The 26,604-nt window shown below is 34.0% G+C and overlaps 2 protein-coding genes across 6 annotated transcripts in view; one reads left to right on the forward strand and one right to left on the reverse strand.

The window, feature by feature from the left end:
- LOC126914704 (uncharacterized) overlaps positions 1 to 25,105 on the reverse strand; it is a 49,917-nt gene extending 24,812 nt beyond the window's left edge. The window contains exon 1 of the mRNA XM_050719042.1: positions 25,087 to 25,105. The gene's annotated coding sequence lies outside the window, so the exon portion shown is untranslated. The remainder of the gene's footprint in view (positions 1 to 25,086) is intronic.
- The window catches only part of LOC126914722 (uncharacterized), a 47,056-nt gene that overhangs the window by 4,029 nt on the left and 16,423 nt on the right, over positions 1 to 26,604 (forward strand). The window lies entirely within an intron of this gene.

Raw genomic sequence — 26,604 nt, forward strand, 5'->3', positions numbered from 1 at the left:
TTATTGTTGGTTGTATTCATAAAAATGTAAGTTTACGTAGATATCCGCAATCTGTTAATAGCTGGCAACAGAACGAGATCTTTCCTAGAATCTATACATTCTTAGATACTGAAAAGGATGAAATATGGGTTGTAAAGTGGAATCGTATCTCTTCCGACACGTTTGTAAAGAAGACATCATTCGTTACGATTTAACCGTGATATTTAGAATTACCATGATAGTTGGATTAATTATTAGCTCATATGTGAAAGAAGATCCTCCTTTCCCAAAAACGAATACATTTATCACTCGGTTATCATTTATTCAACAACTTGCCCAAACACAATACTTCGTATATATAATGGTTTGAAACAGATGTCAGAAGTAACGAGTCGGTTAGATTTATTTCTCTCGGAAGAACAACTTCAAGAATTACGCGTTTCTCCCGGGAATTTATCACTGTAAACTTTTTTCAACTTGACTGAATTTTTAATAATCCCAATAGGAAGAGTGACGAAAAGAAAACTTAATCCCAATAGGAAGAGTGACGAGAAGAGAACTTAATCCCAATAGGAAGAGTGAGGAGAGGAGAACTTGTAAAGAAGCAAAGATTTGCATAAGGTTATCGTGAGAAAGGATCACGACGAGAAGGGGTAACGAGAAAGATATCATATTTTCACAGAATGTCGAAGTCTCGAGGAAACGTAATCTCCATCCTTATCGTTTGTCGCGTTCGTTGGATCTTTTTGATGCAGCAATTGCGATACTAAGAAGGTTAATATCGATCCTAGGACAATGGAACGCTTAAACAACGTTATACTTTATCTTTCTTTCTTACTGTCAATGAACGATTTTCATTGATCGAGGAATCTTATACGCTATGAAGGAAAACCAAGACGTTGAACTAGATACGGTGACTCATTGGCTAGTGGTTCAGAGTACTTGAACATTTACCATACAAAATTTTTATGCGTATATTATATCCGCAATGTAAAACATTTTGAAATTTCATTGTCACTGTGATGAGACTAAATTGTTACGATTATATCAGTGAAATTTGAAACTGTAAATCTGAGAACGTATGTAAAAGTTAATAAATATATTTACTGCAAATATACATGTGGCAAAAAATACACCATGAATAGCTATTTTGAATATATATCAAGTATTAAAAATGGTCTGACCGAATGCGAAGTCTTATTAAAATATAACTGACCGTCCAAATAATTTTATGATTTCTGCGAAATATGCATTTGCACTTAATATCTTGTACCTCGTATATCCATTTTCAGAGCTGTTTCAAATTTTATCATTATAATCACGATGGTTGAATCTCGTAACAATGCCAATGAAATTTCCACGTGTTTCGTATAACACGCATGATATATTCGTAAAAGGTTTCTATAACTCATGTAGAACGTAAACGTTTGAATATCATTTATGTGCAACGCGTATGTTCATTGGAGAACAGATTCGAGATTACCATTCGTAAAATGTCTTTAAAACATGTTTGATGGAAAATTTTAATAAAAGCACTTTTGATGGAAACGAGGGGAAATAGAATAAATCGCGCCTCGTTCGCTTTCCTCCGTATCGATTTCGAAGAAAAGCATTTCACGCAGGGAAACAGGCTTTCCTGATCATTATTCTGCAATGCGCAACGGAGCAAGATATAAATTCCCTTTCTTTGTTCTTTTTTTGCTACTTCTTCTTTATCCTTTTTTTTCTTTTTTATTATTTTCGCGAATGGTAAAAGGTCGACAGATCAGGAGATCTCGATTTACGCGATAACGCTGTTTTTCAAAATATATTTCCATATATATATTTCCAATATATATTTCCAATCGAAATATAGTTTCGTACATCCGAATCTATCGTGCCAGCGGCCACTATTACCGTACCACATGGTTTTGTGCAGTGTGGCCGTGGGCACATTTGCAAATTGCACAAGAATAAGCTCGCAGTCGGTCGTTGCAGTAAAACGTTCAGTTTTACTCGTGTTGTCCGACGTTATCAAACCGCAACGAACGAGATACTTAATTAAATTCGTCTAATTTCGACGTAATTTACTGAAGGTGTCTCGTGTCGCTTTCATTCCGGAAAATTGCCAAGGCCGATTCTGAGTATCATCATGAATATCGCGAGTATCGAGATATCGCACAGATACAACAGCAAATGAAAAGTGCTGAGTAACAATGAATTTCCATTTGGTATTTCTACCCTTCGAAGAGAGCTTTGAAATTTGATTTCGAGGAGGAAGAAAGGATATCGTATTTTAAACCAACCTTAGACTTTATGTACGAATAGACAAAAAGCGTCTGAATTTAGATAGAATATTCAAACTCTTCCCTTCCGTTCATCAGGTATACAATAGCGGATGTATAAAATCGATACGCTATGAATTTAAGTAACTTTTATACTAAAAATTTTTCGTCATATTGGTAACGCCTATTCTGTCGTTTATGTATATTACATTTATTTGCTCTTTTTAAAAGATACACGTAGACCTATTTTGTAAAGCCATCGCGTCTTTTTATATCTCCAGTTTCATAAACTTTCTTTCATTACCGCTTCGTATATCTGTCGTTTATTCTGACGTTTACAAAATTTCTTCTTTTGTAACAAGAAATCTAATATTTTAAAAGCTTGCAGAAAATATTAAAAATTGTACAGAAGGTAATTACGAAGCTACTCGAGAAATAAAAAAATGTTATCAAAAGTAGTAATACGTAATATTACCCAATTACCGCTTAGTTCTCCAAACACTCCGATATTAATACACGTACATATGACTCATGGTATCCTTCCTTATCCTCTCAGCCTTTATCTTTCATCTTTCTAACGTGCAGTTCGAGGATATTCGATTGGTTTGAATGTTCGCTCGAAGCACGACCTCAAGATAGAACTCGATTATCGTGCAGGTGATTTCGCGACTAAGGTCACACGGGGAATGCTCTCTCTGCCGTATCATTCGGTATCATATTCTTGGTTTCAAGAGTGGCTTCGTGCCAAGCTAACGCTAAACAAACCCTAAGCAAGTTCGCACTGGTTGGTTTGGCTGAGGTATCGACGCACGAGCATCAAGTTGTGAATAAATATTCGATATCAGCCTTTATGAAGCATTCCAAAGTGCGTGCTACGCAAACTATTTAAAAACTGGAATTTTATCAGCCGGAAAAATGTCTCATCAACTCTAAACACGCGGATCGATGTCCTACATACACGTAATCGAATACACGTAATGAAATATCTCGCTCCCTCTGGGAATGATAAGAGGAATGAAAAATAAAATAAAATATTCGTTCGTACGATGATTAGGATAATTTTGAGAAAAAATATATTCATTTGATGTGGATGCTTTGGGATTGATGATATCGTTCTGTATTTCCGGGTTAATGAAGCTGGTTCATGAAACTATGAATATGGAGACCGAGATATCGTCGACGTACATTCGTTCCCAACACTACTCGTTTTTTTATTATCTCTTTCCCTTCGTTGATTCTTTTAACGTTACTTTTTAATTAATTCTGTTTCTGTGAAATAAAGGAATCCTGCAATGTGTTTTATAAAGCAATGGCATATTAAAAAGCGCGGTAAAATTTCATGTTCCCAGACAGAATCTCGTTGTAAAAATAGGTCAAGAACATGGAATAAAAGTTCTTCGCTTAAAGTTTGAATGTTAAAGTAAAATTATTAAAAGTTACGTTATCCTTTTATTTCATCCCCTCTAATTAATATTCTTTCCCAAAAGGAAGAAGAGAGAAATATTTTTTTAAAACTCTCAGCATCCCGGATAACACTTCCTAACAGGAAAATTTATGACGAAAGCAAATACCAAACAATCACACGCAGGATTACCAGTTTCCATTAACAGACCTCAAATGATACGATTCTCTAGCCTTTAATCCATCCTTTCTCGTACGATTCACGTTGACAAGAGTGCAATCGAATAATTAAACGAAACGGAGCGGTAATATGTGCCACGTAATTAAACATGGAGGCATTTAACGTAAGCCTCGCCCTCGCTAAATATATTCGGCCGCTACAGTACGCTGCGCAAGCCAATTAAATAGATTTTCGATTATAATCGCGCGGGACATTTAGGCAGTGGCAAATGTTCCGTGCTAAGCTCGTACAGAGTACGACGCGACGCCACGATATCGTGCACTGTCTAGCACAAACACGTTCAAACATTCGCAAACGAATATATACATGGTGACCTAGTATTAGTCAAACTTTGTTAATATATTCTATGAGTATAATCAAGTTAAAAGCGATATGTAAACATAGGTGATTTAAAGCTTTATTAAAAAAGTTACAATCACAAACTTATGAGTTATGCAATTAACGTAATTATTAACTAAAGATGTTAATCATTTGATAGTCTACCAACTTTGATAGCAACCTCAACGTGTATTGTACCATCTGCTCCGTAAGTTTGAAAATATTAGTAGCCACTCTATATATTAAAACGCTATTCTTTAGTCATAAAGCGATATTAAAGTCCATTAATACGTTTTAATCCTGTGATCTTCATGTGTTGACAAAACCAGGCTGTTAAATTCTGACACACCCCGTATACACAAACTTATGCAAATAGGAATACACACGCACAAACTTATACAAACATCTTCAAACATGCACAAATTGTTGTACGCGATTACAAGGCAGTTTCGTGACATTCGTGCGTGCAGGGATTACCTTGGTAAGAATTCTGGCCTCCCCCCCGTCGACTAATCAATACTAAATGATATTATGTCGCTAACTATCACGACGTTGGCACCCTTGAATTTCTGTGGCGTAGTTGGATAAGACTGCCGTTTGTCGTAGAGAGTGCGTTCAATGGACAATTAGATGACTCATCATCGCACCTTTGTGTCAACGTAATTGCACAGGCCAGCCACTCGTCGTCGATATCTCCTGTCGGAGGGAACGAGATCATGCAAGAAAATGATGATAAAACTACAATACCTCTAACGTTGACATGTAGGTGTCTGTCTCTGTGTGATGCCTGTACTCGCGCGTTTTTTCCCCTCTTTAATTAATGAGTCGCTTAGAGGTTGCTTGGAAGAAGGCTTCTTTTGTTGATTAACCTTTGCTCCTCTCGCCTCCTCGTTGCTCATCCTTTCTCGGCAGACTACGAGTTTAAGTAATTGAAACACTGTTTGACTTGGTTTGATTTCGTTTGGTTTGGCTTGACTGGGTTTTAATGTCTGTGGTAATTGGGTCTTCCAAAAGGCAAATCGATCAACTTTACTTGTTGTATATTTCTTCATTCTGCTATCTAGATTGTCTTGCATTAATTGGGTTAACATTGATAGTAAAATTGTATATGTCGATAGTGTAAAAAAATATCCTTACACTATAGTAACAACTTTGGAAAATATATGGAATTTTATAAGTAAATTTTAGAAACTGCGAGTTATATGATTGTTCTATTTAAGGAACAATTATTATAAAATAGTAAGAGAGATCTATAAATTATAATTTGTGATAAAATCCTATCTACGGATAAATAGTTACTGTTTAACTTGTTTTAAAACAAATGTTTGACTTCCATAAGATTATAATAGACACCGCAAGAAAATGGTATAAAACTTTATAAATTCCAAGATAGATTTAAAAAACTAATGTGTGATGCTTGTAACATCATTATTTTTTTCTACCCTTCGTTGACGATAATTTCGTTGTCTCGATTTATCCATTTTCTCTTTCTGTCACTTTACATACTTTTAATATTTCCACTTGAAAAATTTTCAGTTTTGCTTATGTAAGAGCGATCTTTATAAGGAACAGTAATTTTTTAATTTGTATGTAAAACACGAATGAGTTTAAAACGCGAATCTGTGTGATCTAAGATAGACGAAACATTACGAAACTTGTCGAATTTCCTGCTCCGAAACGTACTTAAGAATTACTCTGCCATAGAAACTAACTAAATTCGGTGTAACTATTTTCGGCGATAATAAACTTTTAATTAATCCAAGTTTATTCGATCCTTGTTTTTTCTCTCACGTTTCACTTCGATTTTGGGTAAATTTACGCAACGAACTGAGTAAGTCGTTGATTTATACGAGACTTCGGTTTACATGCGTTCTAAGAGCTTGTTACGCCGACGTTCTATTGATCTTGGAATAACAGCGTATTTCTGGTATCGGTGAATATGAGGTCTGCCTGTTTTTTCCTTTTTTTTATTTGTTTTTTCTGTGATATTCACTGTACCATAGATAAAAAAGATCGATATGCTCGCGTTCTTTTGAATCCTTTTTGTTACCTGTCAAGGAAAATGACGATATGCCTAGATTCTTGATTATTTTCCTGCTACTCTTTTTCTATCATATGTAGATAAAGTACTGTGTTGTATATTGTAAAAAGAAGCTTTTTTGTAGTTAGGTGTTTCATGTTTTTATCTAGTCCGCTTTCTTGTTCTTTATTCTGCGGATGAATGCAATTCTTTTGTCTTTATGTTCTTTGTGCAATAAAGCCTCTTCCCATTTAGATTTTATTTTATTTACTCTATGTTTACTTTTATATTTCCTATCTCCTTTTTCTACTTATAAACTGGACGTGGTAAAAGATCTTTGTCTCCAGTTTATACCACCTTGTTTTTGAGTTTTAATTAAGTAGCAAGTTAAGTAGTAAACAAAATGCTCGTTTAAAATTATGTAACCGGTTCGCAAATTCGGCGCTGCGACTCGACTGTAAAATTGATTTCCCCATAAAAGTCAAGGTATGTGGCAACGCGTGCGATTTTTACGAGTTTTGTTGATCGTGAAACAACGTGGAAGTTGGTCTAGCCAGATGCGTTCTACATTTTCATCGCGCAGTTCATACTCCGGAGCTTCCTCGATTTACTTGACAGCTTTTCTACAGATTTAAAACATCTGTTTTCAGAATACTTTTCGAAAAGATTAACTATCCATTGTTCCGATGTAAAATAATGTACTCTGTATCAGTTTTTACGAAGTAAATATAATCGTGTTTCTGCGTGAGAAGGTAACGAGGTAAAAACAATCGCCGGAAACTAATTGTATTCCTTAAGAAGATAGACGAATGTAGGTTAAATTACAAAACGAAGGTAAAAGGTTCAAAAAGTTGGACGTTTTTCCAATAGAAAACAGATGTTGATTGAGAGAGTTTAAAAGAGCAATCCCACTATCTAAGAGAAAAAAGAGTTGACTTAATTTTGTTTTTTAAAATATAATACGAATATCGATTCTGTGAACAATCCTTTAAAAGAGCAATGCTACTTTTTATTAGGTATGCAAACAGACGCTTGAAAAACTGTTTTTAGAAAGTCGAATATTATTCGCGTAAAGTTTACACAAATTAAATTAGCTTAATTTTCGTTAAACTTAATTTGAACTAAATTCGCGTTATAAGTATGCAAATTAAACAGAACGCGAGCCAGTCTCTGTCTTTTTATGCCACTGTATTGACAAATACACACTTCCCCCTTGAGGATCAAACGTTGCTCGCAGCATCCTTCGTCGAAATGCTCGAATATTTCGACTCATTTACGCCTGACGCAGGACAGAATAACTCTTTACGTTTCCACGGAATTTGGTTTCCAGCCTTCGATTACAGGTGACTTATTTTTGGGGTAAGCAACCTGCCGACATAGATGCCGTGGCACTTAATTATCACGGGGTACCTCTTCCCCGTAAATTACATGTGTTGCAGCCACTCTTTTTATACAGAGATACGGCGTAATTAGAACACGCCCTAAGGCTGCTCCGTTTTAAAATACAGCCGCTCGAGTTCTTATACAGCCGACCAAGAGCGGGTTATAGGCTCTGTTTGTCGCATGGAAAACGAGCGTCAACTACGTCGCTGCGCTGCAATTAAAAGTACTTTGTCCGGATACGACTTCGATTACTCCTTGTTACATGGTTTATTCGTCTTCACGCTTATTGCGCTTTACTCGCGTGATGCTTCTTACGACTTTCATAAAGCTCGTGGAAGAAGGAATTCTCGTTATGTGGCGTTTTGAGGAGTACAATTTTATGTATTTTCTAGGGTAGCATGTGTATCACGTTACTAATATACCGAGGAATGTATGAAAATGTGAAAAGAAGTGTCTAAATCGTCGAATAGCGTTTTACTCTTAATAAGAGAACTGCGAATTTTTTTTTCCAATATTCGTTGTCGAATTATAACGATTAGCATACTCTATTCTATGAACAATATAGAAGAATGGAAAGAAGGAGGATGTTTTTAAAAATATTGTAGAATATATCAATGTAGAAGGAGATTGTTTTTAAAAATTTAATTATTCAACATCTCTTTCTTTTTATAATTTACTTTTCACTATTACGACATTTAGTCGTGGAAAATGTAGAGAACGAGTTATGGTCTCTTTCAGAGACCTAAGAACATTTTTCTATCTGTGTAAGAAATACGCGTCCTTTCGCAGAATTCGCTATTGTCTTCTCTCTTCTGCCAAATTCATACATTCCTATGATACTTATCTTGGAACGCTGGCTTTGTTTCGATTTAGAACGATGATTTCTAACGAAGAAACCCAGATTTCATCATACTTGTCACCAGGCAGCAGACTATAATTCATTACAATCGTTGCCATAATCGTAGCCAAATCGTAGCATCTACAATAGCTCTCTTCATCTTTCACGCGCACTAAATTTACAAAACGGCCCAACCAATCCACGCTCCATTTCGCTTCAGTCCTCTGGATCGCAGTTTGTCGACGCGACGACACGACGACACGACGACGCAACGTGACCAAAGCTTTGATCCTTTATGCATGATGCGCTTTCTTGCCGCATTAACTTGTCCCAAAAAGTCCTACTATTTGAAAATTTCAACCCAATGCGTTTCCTTGCGCATTATGTTGTCGCCATAGAATACTACAGGACCTATTTATCGATTTATCTGGAGCCTTCTTTCTATAGAAGCTTTCTTTTAAATAACGACGACTATCATACCTTCTAACATTTGGATTACTCCTTAATTTGGAAATAACATTTTGATAACGAAACTGCGATAGAAATTGCATTGGAAAATTTCGTATTTAAAAACAGGGTTTTTTAAAACAAAGAAACTGTTGTATCGATAAATGTATTTTCTGAGGATTATAAAATCCAACAGTGAAAGGATTTAAAACAAACTTGTTTTAAATGATTGGTATTCAACTTTTCTAAAGTACATTTGAAAATAATATTTTGGCAACGAAACTGCGATAGAAATTGCATTGGAAAATTTTCCTATATTTAAAAACACAGTGCTTTTTTTAACAAAGAAACTGTTGTATTGATAGACCTATTTTGTGAGGATTATAAAATCCGACACTGAGCGATTTAAAACAAACTTGTTTTAAATGATTGATATTCAATTTTTCACAAGTACATATTGGTTTAATAAATTGAAAAAATGCAATAGTTTCGATGCATTCTAAATGAAGTATATGTACATGAATATATCTTTAAGCCTTTTCGATGTAACAGAAAGTCAAATGAAAACTGGTAGGATTTTTCTAAAATTCTTTAAATTTAGTATCAAGGCGCACGCGATTAATGTGACAATGTCTAAAAACGAAGCGATTAACCTCGATAATGATGATCAAGTTTCAACATAACCGAGCGAACAGTTTAAATTATTTAACGAGCCTGGCTCGTTGCTTCGTCCCTGTTATTCTATCCTCCTTTTTATCCAGCTAGGGTAAAACGCAGCTTTTTGTTTGCTATTCGTTAGAAGGTGAACGCTCGGAAAGTAGAGACGTAAAGACACTGCAGTCTGCACTGCGGACTCACGCGCACCTAACTTTCAGTTCAAAGTCGCGAATCATGGCTACATTCCCTACACCATCTGTTAGTCTTGGACTAGTTACGAATTCGACGTGATAACAAACAACGGCGGTTACAGAATAACACGAAGTTTCGTTGTTATCAGCAATAACCATTCTTCAACAACGCTTTGTAAAGAAAGCGATCTCGATCTCTTTTCTTTCTTTCTTAGTTGCTTTTAAACCGTGGTTTAATCTGTCGTCTTTTATCGTCGAATTTTCATATTTTAATCTTTAGTTTACGAGATATCGTGTTATATATGAAACATTAATTTGTGTCCTATTGTACGTGAATTATAAGCAAATTATGAATTGTAGATTATATTATTATATATTACTATATATAAGTATATGGTACAGAAGCAGAGTTAATCAATTAGTTAATTTGAGACAGATAATGATTATTTTTCACTGTGAACAATTTGTAGATCGTACTATTAGTAATATTACTGATGTAATCGTTGCATAATTTCTTTCCTATAAAATTATTTATGTCAAGTAATTGAAATTCTACTTTAATATTAATTACAGTATAATTATCGTTTTATTGCAGACACTTGTAAATTACACTAACAACGTTAACAACTTAATATACAATTTATGAGAACCATTTATGCAAGAAAAATCTGCAAGTTACAGTTCGCAATTTATAAGAATCAATTAATATCGTTAGTCGATATTTTATGGTCCAAGCGGACCTAAAATCAAATATTTTTCCTAGTCTGAGAAAAGATCTTGCTCTTATCGATCATTAATAAGATAGATCCATTTTTCTAATACGCGATACAAGAAACAACGTAGAATGTAAGATATCGAGCGTAGAGGAATTAAGTCAACATCATTTTCATCGAAACAAACAACTATTAAAATGCAAGCGGGTGTTCTCGATTCTCTCGAAGGACGCCACCGGCAGTGTAACCAATTTTCTCCTTAATTGTATCGGGTAGGACGATCCATTTTCATTTTCGATCGCGTTACATCGACGAAAGTCAAATTTAACACGTTCACGAATATATTACGAGCGAATAGCAGATTCTACCTGCTTTTGTCGACACTGTGTAAAATCATTTGTAAAACGTACTTCCATATGAAAATTCTAGGACATTCCAATTTGAAATTACGAATATAGATATTACATTTCAAATATTACGTTACACGTACCCCAAGGAAATTTGCGACGATAAAATCGTATAAGGCGATATTTGACTTTCTAAGAAAAAAGAATCATTGTTCATTAAAGTATAATGCACTTATTCCACGTTATGCAACTTACTTTGTTGCGTAATGTATTACTTGATGTTACGTAAGAGATCACTTTGGGAGTACAAGTTCATTGATGAACATGAAAGTTGAGAACCACCACGCACGTACATTTTTGTTTGCTTTTAAAGTAATTTGCCTTCTGTTTTCTTACGTATACTAGTAATAAGCGAATCGTTCCCTATTGTCCTTGAAATCTGAATCTTAATATCCCATAATTATAAAAATGACAAATAAATAGAAATCTTCGATTTAATTGCTTTTAACTTGGTTACTAAATCTAATTTGAATATATAGTTTGGAACGAATTTGAGCAAAAAGTATTCCATGTTAGAATCATTAAATGGTCGAAAGATTAAAAGATTTATTTCTTGATGTTGACAAAATAGGGAAGGTGGAGGTCTTTAACAAAATTCACTTTAACGTTGATCCAATTCTTTCGTCATGGACGACGAATATTTGGTTTTCAACTTCCTATCTCAAACACTTAATTTTAGAGTTTCCATCTGTAGAAACTTCAGGATATAGAATTAGAAGAATTTTTACAGAAAATTGGTGAAACGTGTCCTAGATTTACAGCTGCATGCAGTATGTTAAGGAAACGCGTTACACAGATTACTTCATGTTCAATGTTTCATCATGCTTTCTCACGTCTAGCTCGAAAATATCAAACTTCTTTCGAAAGTGGCTCGCATACTTTGTTATAGCCTTTCCCTGGCTGGTACCTGCGTGATTTTGTAATCGATTTCGTGTGCTCACAGTCTTCGTCACTTTTATATATTCATCGTACGTTATGCTAGATAACGTCATTATTTCTAAGAATTATTTATCATGCATCTTTCTATTTCGACGAACAAGATAAATCTCAATTTAAACGAGTAAGAAAAATTCTTCGAATGTTTCTGGTCATAAAATTTTACGCTTACTTATTTTTTATTCGTAGCAGCCAACTTACAATAAATGCCGTGGAACTCTAAGTTAAATTTAAAGCTTTTCAAATTATATGAAATTCTTAATTCGTAATTTTCTAGACTAAAATATAGATCGAATAAAATTTCACTCAAAGTGAAATAGAATTAACGGTATAGGGGTTGCATATTGAAACAAAATTGATTTCTGCGCTAAAATTACTTTCCTATTAACATTGTTAAGTTTTAACAGAGAGCCATTAGCTGTCTTCGATTAATAAAATTAATAAAAAAAGAATCTTCAGCTAAAGTCTTTAAAGGGCTTTTTTTACCACAAAGAACATTCATGAAACCTTGTTGCTGCTAATAATATTAGCGACCTGACAACACAATTTCCTTCAATTTTATAATCCACGAAATAAGTGATAAACGTTTTGAACATTAAGTAAATTCAAGTAAATTTTGAATATTAGGAGAACAAGGGAAAATTTAGGACTTTGTCACTTAACAGGATAATAGAAATACATTATTTAATCAAACTTGCCCATATTTGTGGTTTCGGTAATAAGATAAAGCTTTTAAAAAAAGACTGAAATTAAATTGACAAAATTGGGAAACGTCAATGTACTACGCAATTGTCGAAATATTTTATTCCACGATTGAAGGAACTAGAATGGCCGAGCTTGCGCGTAGAATATTTCGGAAGTACGTGCAGAAAGCTCGGTGGAAGGAACTGACATCGAGTGTACAGCTTACAATTAAGCACTGAAAGCATCGTCTACTTTGCTTTCCGATGTGATGCCTCGAAAAATATTCACAGCGGAGAGGCCATTTCGAAAATGTAAAACAATGTGAGAGAAGGAGAAAAGCGTGAAATTTTTATACGACAGAGGTCGAAATGTTCGAGCACGCGGAAATTATTCACGAGACATCCTCACCGCGAGTCGTCCCCGAAATAATGATATTCATATTTTATAGAGTCGTCAATTCTGCCGGATGAGCTGGATGAAATATTCAAAATGGGGCCAACTAAGGATACGGTGCGTTTCGATACGGAATACGCGATTGATGATTTGAAAGCAAAAATATTTTCATATCGATATCATATCGTTTCCGGATATTATTCTTTTGTTATACAAAATATGAACACATTATATATTTTATATAATGTACATTATCTATCAAGTCATTAATCGCACGAATATTTGATGCATTTTCGTGCCCCTTTTCTTAAAAACAAGTCAATATTTAATAAAATTCTACTTATGGTTTTTAATTCCTTTTCTCTGAAGAATCACATCCCGATTGATAGTAATACGCTTCTGACATTCTGCATAATCTTAAAAAATATAATACAAATATCTGAATTTATCGGAAAATTCAAATTTGATAATTGCGTTACGTCAAACCATAAAATTCACGAATTTCTAATTGTTAAAATAGGTCTCAAATAACTTTTAATAGTTTTCATATCGCGTACATGATTCTTATAACTCTAAAATATCAAGCTTTCAAGAGGAACGATTAGGATCGTCGGTATTTGCAAAGAAGAATTTCTAATTGGATGTTTATCGAAAATACTTGCGTTAAAGCCAACATCTAGATTTCTTATTTAATGTCAAATTAGCACCTCTTCCTTTGGACATGTTTTGAAAGACAGAAATTTATTTTAGAAATATTTCGTTTGTCCAGAACTGTCTCTGGCTCTGATGGCTGTTTTCATTGCAAACAGACACGACATATGTAATTGCGGATTCTTAGTCCACAAATGTGGGTCAAGCGAGACGATATATCAAAAAATTTGCTAGGAACAATTCTCTGTGCAGTCTGCTGAAGACAACGGGCTCGATTTAAATCACTCGTCCATCCTTTTTCCAAGAAAAATGAGGAAGATGTCACAGAAATTTGTTAGAGCCTTAGGAAGAAATTTTTGGCAATTAATAAATAATGCAATCGATTGTCTAATAATTATTCCTAGATTAAAGAATATAACGCTTCAGCTCGGTCTAATAAAAGAGTTTGATAAAATAACAAAGCATTCAAGAATGAAAATAATTGCCTTGTTATCGTCTAAATTTCTTGCATTCCTATTAGTGAAAGTTTACAAGTCGTAAGTTATCAAAATTAATAAATATCCTTGCGTAATAACGACAAGTTTCGTAATAATACATACCAAATTCTACAGATAGACATTTTTTTATTGCAAAAGTCTTCAGGCAGATATAAAATACTACTTTTTCAATTCTTTACAGAAAATAAATATTAATAATTGCGGTACGTATGATGAAATTTATAATGTGAAGTAACTTACAGTAGCGATATTAATAATACTTAATTATTATGATACAGCACCAAATAACAATGACTGAAATATGTGAGACGTTGTAAATGAAATAGGTTTATTGCCAATAGAGTTCTACACTTTTGGCCAGCTCTCTTTTTTTGATTATTATTAGAATCTGAATTAGTACTTCTACGAAAAAAGCTATCATGCTAATCTAAGTTTCAGCGAATGAGGATTGCAATGGTCGAGCAATGACCTATTCAAACCCCTGTGAGATGAAACGTTCAAGTTTTTTACCGACTTCATCTAACTTATTCAAACTCGTTTGCTTAAACTACTAAAAAGAAACGTAACGATTTAATTACTGTAATTAATCGCATTGCTCATTGCGATTAACTTTCAACTCTATTAAACGAAGTTTCAGAAAAATTAAAGTTTGCCAGCAATAGTCATTATTAGTATAAGTTTCTAATATAAATTTACTTCCAACTTTTTCAATATATACCTGAACCAATCAAAGTTTCAATATTACTTAAATAAAATTGAATAATTGTAATAGATCGAGAATTCAAAATTAATGGATACATTTCATGCCCTATGGCAAAATTCAATAATTCTCTTTGTTAAAACTTTTCATTTATTTACGTGGTACGTAAGAGTTTAATTTGCTTAAAAAGAGAGATCCGTCGACAACGTTGAAAGTTCAAGTTAAAGTTCGAATTACGGAAATTTAATCAGTCAACTTCCCCTATATCAAACAAAGAACAACTTTTGCCTACAGAGACGATAATAACGTAACTGCTTGAAATTTATGTGCAGTGCCAGTTGTGCGTAATTCCCATATATTGTGTCACATTTTCACAAGTTCAACACCAGCTGCGTCTGCCAATCTCAAATTTCTGGCAAATACTCTTTAGCATCTTAGATATCCTACAAATTCGAAGGTAGTTTACGTCCGAGACTATGAAATCTATTCGTCGTATTTTCACCTGAGAAGATTCTGCATAGCTTTCGTCGTGTCGTAATATCATTTTCCTGGAGATTTCTAGGTTCTATCTTGCCGACAATGAAATTGTTAGAAATTTGAAAAGATATTAGCTCACGAAATATGTTCTACCCATAAATACTATAAAATACAATGGCTAATCTTCGATTATATTATGCCCCTTGAAAGTTCCTTTTTGCTGATAGTTTAGTTCTAATCTTTTAATACTACGTTTCCATTAACAATTAAAATAGCAGAATTTTTAAAAGACGGGCTCTAAAGTAATTCGATTATTTGACTGAAGGATATTTCTATGGGCTCTTCATTCGGAAAGCTCAATTACTTCTTTGAAAATTTGTTCTTATAAAATCCTCTATACAACGCTTCTACTGATCGATGCTTTAATTTTAACACCTCGGTATGTTACGGAAGCTGCTATACCAGGAAAAATGACGCTATTGGCTATTATCGAGCTATTAATCAATGTTTCAAGTTTGAAACAAAGTTAAGCTCTCGTTAGCTTTTAAAGAGAGAAAGTCTCGAATCGCAACGTGTACGTAGGTACGACCGTGAGTTATGAGTTCAATATCGAATTTCAATTTTTGGTAGAAAAGTGAATTGTGCCTTGATAGAACCACAGGACATTCACAAGGACGAGTGTACACTTGCTACAACACTTAAACCGTAGATATCTGTTGCATAAAATTTGCCACTAGCCACGATACCTAGTAGAATATTTAAGCAGCCAATAAATCTAGAAACTGATATCTTCGGTAATAGTGGGAATTTATCACAGCGGGAAAGAAGTTCCGCCACGTACAGCGGACGGACGTGCGGTATCACCGATGAAATATCACGCATTTCTCATGTTTTCAACATAATTTGTCGCTTAGTGTGAAATTGATATATGTAATGGTTAAAAGCCGATGTAATAAGAAAATAAATGATTCAATAATTTTCCAATTTTTCCACTGAAAACGAAGAAGCGATATTTGTTGAAAATAAAACAACTTGATTATCGTAGAAAGAAAAGAATGAAATTTCTGGAAAACAGAATTCGTGTTTAGTAGAAATGAAAAAACAAAATCCAATAGCTTCATTCGTCTTCTTTGATTTAAAAAAAGAATATTCTTCAAAAGATGTTATAAATATTCAGTTCATTGAAATTGACCATAATACAGATGTAAATTCGCGTGGAATAAAGATTTATGTTACGAAGTTTGCTCTTTAAAGGAAAAGATTTAGATTTATAAAGAGTGTTTTATGAGAATATAAAGTAGTCTAAGTATTACAAAGTTCGATTAAATTAATTTGTAACGGCGAAAGCTTGAAATTTACTACTATAGGAATCCATTAGGAATAATCGAATACCGTAGGCGTTGTAAAATTATCCTCAAGCTCGTTAAAGAGAATCTCTTGGCAAACTCTGTAAGCTCAACCCCATTACCACCTCGTGTTTCTCACATCGTTTAAATGAAGTCATCTTCAGCTAAATAACCTAATCGCTATCGGATGTAAGCTTGCAAATGTCCACGAAATCGAAATAATAATAGTCAATCAATTTATTAAATGACAGCTAGGAAAATATGACTCGGAAGATTACTGTCAGTGGAAATTAAACATAGGAGATATATTATTATAAATGAAAAAGATATAGGTGAATTATTTAACCCACTGGTATGCAAATCTTTTGACTCTAAGCTTTATGTTATTTATGTTATGGAAAATGTTAAGCAATAGCTACTGGTGAATTCAGAAATTTTATACATTTTTATGCCAAAACTCGATTCTTTGGATTCAATTGTATATAACATAGGGTTTCTCTAAATTTTAGAAGCCGCGATATCTCAAATCTCTTAGCAGGCAACTGTGCATGGTTGGGATATGATTCTACAATGGTGTGAGAATACGAAATGAAATACGAAATCTACAAAAATATCAAAGAAATAATCGAAAGATAATTCAACTAAATCCAAAAAATCGCTTTATACGTACACATTCGACGATTCGCAAATAAAAATTATTGTAAAATTAATAGGATATCCAAAAAAAACTAGATTGTTTAATAATCGATATAGGAAAAATTTGCAGACACAGTTCCCTACGTTTCTAAAATTTCTCACTCACGCACATTGCAACAATATAACGCTCAACCAACGCAAAGTATTAGTAAAAGATAAGAGACGGAAGGAATCAAGAAAAACCGAAAGAAATTCTCGTTTTCCTCTAAGAGGCTACTCTGTATCCTCGCAACTACGTTTTTCACTTCCATTTTAGCAAATAGCCGCTCTTGAAACTTCTCTCCGGGCTATGAATTGCGACAGTTCCACATGCTTTCTTCTGTTCTCGAGTGCAGAAGCAAAGAAAGAAAGCTAAAAGAAAGAAGAAGAAATTGAAGAAGAAAAAAGAAAGCTACGTCGTGGTCGCGAGAGTATGGAAGGGTTGGAAATTTTCTAGGTGAGAGAGCGCGTCGCCAGAGGCAAAAGGGGGTTGGCTGCCTCCGGTGGTGGCGTGACGGGCACACGTCGATGACTATCATTCCTCACGCAACGTTGTAAATGCTGGCTGTACTTTTTGCCATTACTGTTATTATGCGACTTTTCACACAGTCAGTCGCCCCAGCAACTGGCCGTGTGCACCAGTTTCGCGTTGATCGGGGCTAGACCGACGGGGAGATCGATTTTTATAGAAGCCTGGTGCCTCTTGCACGATTATTTACCAACTAGTAACATTAGTAAACTGACAAGTTGCAAGTACTTCTTTATGATTTCTCCTTTATAATTTCAGATACCTCGAGATCTTCTAAATTAATTTATGAAATGTTGCATACCTTATTGTCAAACTTGTTACCGTTATGTCAGGATATTTTTTAATCCAGACAGCTTGTGATTCTGTCAATTCTGCAGAAAGGCATTCGCTTGTCGACCGCGACGTCATGCGCTCGTAAAAAGCCAAAAAAAAAAAAAACGTTGCAGTTCGATCAATTTAACGAGCCAAGAGATTAACGAGAGATCTTTATTTATACCCTCGGATAATTAACGCCCATAGTAGGCACGCGGGCAATAACCAAGGGAGGATTAGATTTTTCAATCTGTTTTCATGCGCTGGAGAGGTCACGCGAATTTGGTATTTGTGATTTGCGGTACGCGAAGGCTTGATCGAAGAGACGTTGCAGTTGTCTGTAGTCTAAATATCCGCAGTCTAATTGTAGCCGCTTCGATCATACTTTTGCAAATTTAATCAAATTCCATCCATCTGAACAAAGGAATAAAAAACAAAAGGATGATCGAAGAAGAATAAAAAACACGATATACGAAAAGTGATAAAATAAAGGAGAAATAATTTCGAAACACGCAATGTTTCCTCAAGGGATATTTCATTTTTATATCTCAATATGATTCCAAACAGATAGTGCCGTAATAGGTGCGAACGGTTAGATACTAAGTGCTGGATGATCTTTTGTTCTTGGAATTTCCTTCTCCCTGGAGGAACGTAAATTATGCCTTTATCGACAAGTATCTCAAAGGGAAACGAGGACGCATAGGATTCGCTGGCCGCCCATCGTTGCTTCTTGGGGAATTGTACTTGTTCTCAATTCTTGCGTTATAAAAAATCCAAATTATATCCATAAAAAAAGACATCTATTTTATTCTCTCATTCACTCATTTCAACAGCTATAAACGAGGAGAAAAGTCCAAATGTTTATTTTATTCATTCGTTTAAACAGCTGTAAACGTTGCGATATAAACTGTTATAAGCTAAAGAAAATCCATAATATTTCTGTAAAAGATTTCGATTCTATTTTTTATTCGTTTATTTCAAAGGGTATAAATAATGAAGTATAGACGGTTACGACTCAAAAGGGATAAAAGAGCAGAACGAAAAAAAGAAGAAACGAACGTGTTGATTAACAAAAGGATTGATCGTATATTAAATAAAATAAAAGGTAGCAACATTCGAAAATAATATCTCTGACATTTTCATACATGACATAACTATAAGTGGCAAAAATGGTAACACACATGGTAACATACGTAACGGCAGTTCGAGTATCGAGCAATCGTTAAAATAGAATCGGCGACATGAAGTCTTAAAATGGTAAACGTAGTTGCGTGCATAAGACCAATAAAAGTACGTGTTCGAACTTCGGATACCGATCGGCACATATTACCCGTGTGAAATAATCTATGCACAAGTATTTTTATATATTAGAAGTCTTGAACAATATCGTTCTCAATCCGATGTTCAACTAGTACCCATTTAAGTACATAGCGGTTCAGGAATACATTTGAGCGTTTATCGTTTAAAAAATGTTCATGTCACTTTGGGATTTCATTACCACTGTAACGAGATACGCGACTGTCATGAGATGAAGTAGACAATTTTTAATGTACTTGGTAAAAAACTAGCATGCGGTATGAATAAATAAAAATCCATCTTAGGTATATTATATTAGGTCATCCCATAAGTTCGTGCCAACCTTTGTGTATACATTTCATCAAAAACAAGAGAACTTTTATCGAGACGGAATAATGAAAAGTGGGAAGAAGTCGTACAACGAGAGGGGGATTACATTTTTTCATGAAACTGAAAGGTATGTAAACAATCTTAACATATATAACCGCTCGAAAAACGGCACGAACTTACGGGATGACCTAATACTAAGTGTATATAATACGGTGCCATAAAATATTCAAATTTATTAATATGATGACAATCTTTACATAATATTTACTATTTGTACTTAATATCTTCTAATTTCTGTATATGTTTTAGAACTCTGTTTAGAACTTTCGATCAACAATATGATCATTATAGCCGAGTTTCATAGCAGTGTCAATGAAATTTCAAAATATTTCGTATAACGCGCGTATATTATGAATAATATTATAATTTATTCATAAAATGTATCTACGAATGCTCGAATATTTCCACGAGTCTGTGTGTATTCTCACCCCGTGGATGACCCGATTTCGCAATAACATTTTACGGTTCTCGAAACGGTGCCTGCGTTGAATTATCGAGCAATTCTTTTTCGAAATGATAGATAACCCGCTTTGACGTTCCCAATTCGTACGAACAAGCTGGAATTATTCGCTGGTGTAACTTTTATGACGCGATCGTTCAAATTATTTGAAAGACGCAAAAAGTGACTGCTGCGAGTTGCAAGCGTTGATACGAAACGCGAGTTTCTTCCTTTCACGGCTCTTCGTTGTTGATTTGAAAGGAGCGACGAGATAAAAGGTAAAGATGAAAACACGGGAAACCGGCCGAAGTTTCCCTCCGAATGGTTTTCACCGCGAGAAATGTTTTCTGCGAACCGTGTTATCTCTTGGATGGCGATGTCGCGTCGTGTTTCTTCCTGTTTATAATTTCTCATTCTACCCGCGAATCTAACGAACCTTCTTCCTCTTTTTGCGCAAAGACTGAAAAATGTGTTAAGATATTTTTACACGTGTAATTTAAAATTTTTGTTAATTTTCGTACAGATTCTAATTTCGCGTAAGTATATAAATTTCATTATGTATCTATTTCTTTTCAATTCCTTAATCTTTTTTCTAAATATGAAATATATAAGAAATTATATCTTTCATGATTTTTTTAGCGAAGTAAATCTAATGAAACACGTTTTAGGAATTTTTCTTATTTTTGTATCTTCATTCTAGTATCTAAAGCTTAATCATGAGTGCAATATCATCTAGCGCAAGACTTTTATTAAACCATGATATTAATTTCATCAAAAATTCAATTCCATCAAAAGTTCAATAATCAAAAATAATTACATTCTAGCATCTACTAATTTTCTTTATATCTTTTCTAATGTAACTTTATTTTTAAATATTCCAAGAAGTTCGTAAAGAATTGTATTGAAGAGAATGAAATACAATAGGCATGGAACGACAGTGAAAAATAAAATAGCTATATCTCTCGTGCCTATTACTCCTTCCTATCGCATTGAATGCAGTTAGACCTTTACCCTTACCGCTTATATCCTTGCATGATTATTAAAGCCGTTTAAAGGAGCGAAAGAAATTTAACCCTGACTAAAAATAACGCTATGCCTATATGTATTAAAGAAAAAACGAGAATTCCAAGTATAAAAAATTATATCCAAACCTTCCACTTAAACAGTCAAGGTACAAACAACCAACCAATAATTTTCTAGCGAAGGTTGTCATCTGCTGCATTCTAATTATACATTTCCAAACCTGACATAAATAAATTTTAAGATTATTTATTGTTAAGATCATGCTTTCCTAAGATAACAACCACAAAATATCAATAATTTTCTAGCAATAAATTTTCTAAAAAGACGTTGAGAAATCAATTAAGGTCAGCAAATGCTTCATTAAAAAATAATAGTATGTGCGAATATACTTTATAGCCACTTGTTACCAGATTGCTGTTATGCTAAGTACCTACACTGTTATAATATAACACATCCAAATGAATTATATATTAACATAATATCCCAATATTCAAATATTCAAACACCTATATATCATTCTCCATATTAAAATAGACTATTTCTTTCTGTCCTGCATATACCACGCACATAAGCTATAAAATATATATTTTTTGTTGAATTTGAAAGAAAATATCGAAGTTAAAAATGTAATACGCACTCTCATTATTCGCCGCAGATCTATTAACAAATGCATATAATTTTTATCTTATAAGAATTTGATTCTAAATCATAACAACATTGATTCTTTTAAACAACAACATTATAGAAAATTAACAAAGAAAAAACGTTGTAAATCCAATTAAAATCAACGAGACTTCATTGTTCAAACAATCACCTGACTAACAACCCTGTTGGGCCGCCCCTGGCGAAAGGTGGTTGCCAGTTTCAGACTGCAGCAAGCATGGGACGGCTCGCACGTGAGAGCGTTGGCAGTGTGCCACTGCAAAGTGACCCACTTTCAACGCGTAGATTGACCCAAGAGTCGCCATTTTTACTGACTGAGAGTCACCAAGCAGTTCTTGCAGCGCGGTCGCTGCTACCTTTTCCCCTCTCGCTTGCTCTCTCTCACCCTTTCTCTCTTTTTTTCAGGTCGTAGCAAGCAGGACAGATCGTTAACTGACCACGCAATTATACGCGAACAGCTAGTTCCTTTGAAGTTTGAACCTTCGAGTTTCACATAGTTGTTTCAAAGCGGAAATTGCAAGTCGCGGCTACGTCGAGTTCTTCCTCGACGGAGAATCATTTCGTCAAAGTGTACTTTCACGCTTGTTTTCTTTTTATTTAGCGTTGACAAGTCATGATGTCATGACAAGTATGGAACGTGAATAAAAAATCAGAGAAATTTAAGTAAAAATTGTCCGTGATAGTTGAAGATCACAGAGGAAAGATATTTTGAGTCATGCTTCTTCATAGACCTTCGTACTTCCGATTGCATTAGTTTGCAAGTTATTAGAATTTGAAATTTGCTAAATTATTTACGAGTTTACGCTATAATCGTGTATGATATATGGTATATGGTATGTAATTAAACTTTGATTAGCGGTGAATGTTTAATATAAATGTTACGAGTTGCAAATCGAAGGATATTCGATTGAAGGTTTAACGATCGATGAAAGTTTCCTTCGTGAAAGGTGCAATTTGTATGCTATTGTTAAAACTTCAGAAACTGTAATTTCGAAGGTTGGAAGTTTCCCAATCATGAAAGTAATAATTCCTGTTAACTTTTGCTTGGATAAAAGACAGTTTTTTTACAGAATTCGAATTTCATATTTCGTCCCAGTTAAAAAGAGAAATTCTATATGATCGTTAAATAGTCTTGTGGAATATTAGAGTACTCGTTGTAATTACAATCTACGAATTAAAATTTAATTCTTTTTATTGAGGTATTTCAAAATCTTACCAAAGGCTCAATGTATTTCCATTTCACTTTAGTAATTGAAGATTAAGGGATTGAGGAAGAAAAAGTTCTGATTTTTATTCTTTTAATTGAGGAAATTGAAAATCGAAAAATTGAGAAAGAAAAGAATCAGAAAGTAATTAACCAAAAAATATCTACGAAACGCTAAAGAAATAGAAGAGTATTAATAAATTTTTTATTTTCTTTGGTTAGAGGTTAGGGTATGAGATTGCATTGCGGAATAATACAGAGGTTAATGACAAAGTGTCGAAAGACGATAGTCAGGAATAAAAGAACGAGGAAAACTTTGTGGTTGATCATCATCTTAAGCTTTAAACAGAATTTTAAATAGACTAGGCGAGCGAAATACCGGTCTGCCCTGAAGCTGCCTCATTCTACTTCGTTCAGTGGAATGAATGAAAAGTACAGAGTCTCAGAGCCAAGGAAATCTCGAATAGTTACGGGTCGCGTCTTCCTGTATTGATAACGAAGACGGTCGGCTACACTAAAAGTCGACATAACCCGAAGAATTATGCAGAAAATTTCCTGCTTTTATATCCAAAGTGTCGGATTTCTATTCTAGACGCAATCTTTGTTGGAGCAAGTATTAGCTTAACGAATGTGAGGTCTAATGGAAGTTCAATACAAAAACGAATTGACATTAATTTCGATAGTTACTTTTAATTTTCCAATTCAACGTAATTTGTATTTTTCATTTTAATGCATTTTTCATGTATTAAATGTATACCACAGACGAAGTAAAGTTCCATACGCAGTTAATGTGCATATATGCAAATATATTTATCGGTCTATGCTAGTAATAAACACACTATAAATATCATAAAATGTACCCTGAGTACCGTCATAACACTTTATTCGTAAAATATTATTCTACGTTCAAATGTAATGGTCACCTTCGAACTTCAATCTCTTTCAACAACTGTACGCTATTATCAACGCCTTCTCCACTTTTATTGGCACTTTTACGAATCGAGGTTAGGTCACCCTCGGTATTTTCTTTTATTTCCCCACTCGCTTGGAAACGACATGCCTTCAAATGCTTTTAACTACATTTAATTTTGAAAATCAGTATGATGAAAAAAGAAGGTGGTTCTATTTTTCACAAATAAAGATACCCCTCTCAAGAAAAATATGTAAATGTCTTTTAAATGTAAAATCAATAGTAATTAGTCATAAAAGATGGCGTGACAATATGTTTTAAAACGTTTTTGTCTAAATATTTTGCTATCGAATTTCATAACTCGTTAAATTGCTCTCTAACTCTGTTAATATTACCTTAAAACCTCATAATTTTACTAATATGAATTTTACTAATATGATATTACAATCTCTACCTTACTATCTTATAACCCTATTTCTCCTAACCTTAAATTATTCTATTATACTTATTTACAACTTTGTTACTTCTATATTTATTTTATGATTTTATGACCTACTTTTACTCATATAACATTGTAACCTGTAACTTATTACCGTATAATAATTAGTTTATTATAATAATTTTTTAAATTATATTCCCATCAATATAAATTTGTACGAAGATCCAAAGTCTTAACCTCAATACTTCCCCTCGACATAGATACCAATATACCGATCATCGCAAACATTTCGATTTAACGAACCTGTAGACTTCATTGGATAAACGTTGCTGACTGTTGCAAATGTATCTATGAACCTATATATTTCTCTGTTCATATGCCAACTACTCTGGCAACCAGTATTCATTCCTGTTACAGTCATTTATTGCCAGATGAAAATATATTGCACATAGTCGACGATTCTATGGGATCTCGATAATGAAGACAGATTTAAATAGCAAAACTACAATGTGGACAGCGGACATTACGAACGCTAACGAGTATTTACCTCTTTGGTTTGCTACGTAACGTCACTTAACATTGCAACCATAATGTTTATTTAAAATGAGTGAAATCTAATAATAATTATGTAAAAACGTGCATAAAAGGTGACAAATTACTTACCTATAATAAAGTGCATAGAACGCCTAAACAGGAGGACGTAAACAGTCAAGAGATGACAATAGGCTGTATGCTGTATGTGTTTTTTGCGATTGTCAAATTTAATCGGTCATGCGTTCGGCGGCTATCGACTATAATCGATCCTCGTACCCAAGAGGTTAATTACGAGACATAGTGGCATAGTATCACAGCAAGGGGGTTATCGTTTACCATTGAGGCCGGCGCCGTCGCGGCGTCCCGATGATATCACGAAAGCACTTTGCACGCACCTTTCTCGTTGTTTGAGATATCTACGGGATACTGATAATGTCGTGATCGCTACGTTCGCCCGTTTCGTATGCAAGCTTTACGTGTTCCTGTTTCTACATGATCCCACACGTCTATTTGTACACGTACTTGTACTGTTTCCTATCTTTTACTCTATCGCGCGAATACACTTTAAAAAAAGACGCTGCCTGATCGATTGTTTCATGCGAGTCTTTGTTGATCAGTTCAGAAAAATCGACTGTTACCTCGAACGATTGTGGCGCAGGAAATGCCTCGTTTGAACAGAAATGAAAGCAAGCGTGAATAGTAGAATAGTCAAATAGAAGATAAACAATTCTTTATTACAATAGTGAATCGTTAGCTTTTATTTCATTTTGTGAATAGTTTATATTATTTGTACCTAAATAGTTAATCTTGGAGAAATGGAGAGAAATGGAAAAAGAGGATTGGAGAAAAATAGTCAATTTTACTGAAATGTAGAGGTTAGTAAATACAACTTAAATTCAAAAGGAAAAGGAGCTTTGTTAACATAACCTCAAAAATGAATGAAAAAAAACACTGAGTTGAAACAAATTTTTCAGTGAGTTTAAACGATATGTACTATGTAGAGTAGTAAGGATGTTCTTTCTAAACGGACATATCATAAATTTAGACAATTTTTCTTCAAGCTTATTAGATTTTCTGTCAGGTACGCTCGCACGCTTTTGCGTCTTTCTATGTAACAACCTTCTAAAGAGAGGGAACTCTATTGTCCCGTACCCTAAATCCCAAATGAAATCCTCTTTTCACGAGTTGATGTGTTCACGTGTTCTGGTCATATGGTATAAAAATCGTCTTTGAGTTTGCTCTTTCTCCATAAAAGAAACGTAACTCGGAAAAATATTCATGCATTTTATTTATATCGCAAAAGCTATCCTTCTCTTGAAATATCTCTCTGAAGAAATGTTTGAATTGAAGATTTGGCAAACTCGTCGAATCCTCGAAATCTTTCGCTACGAAAATATTATATGTATACTACAATAGAAGCAACAAATACATACGAAATACACTCGAAATATTTATCACTTAATGGAACAAACATCAAATATATATAGGAATAATTTGGGTTACAAAATTTAGTCATTTGAGATATCGTTGAGATTATGTATATCAAACATAATTCCACATTTAATTTCTTTTATACTTATTGAATATTAAGAAATATGATTTATAAATACATGGAAGAATGATTATAAAATAATCGTTTATTTATTT

The sequence above is a fragment of the Bombus affinis genome, chromosome 3 (genome assembly GCF_024516045.1).
Source record: "Bombus affinis isolate iyBomAffi1 chromosome 3, iyBomAffi1.2, whole genome shotgun sequence".
Taxonomy (NCBI): Eukaryota; Metazoa; Arthropoda; class Insecta; order Hymenoptera; family Apidae; genus Bombus; species Bombus affinis.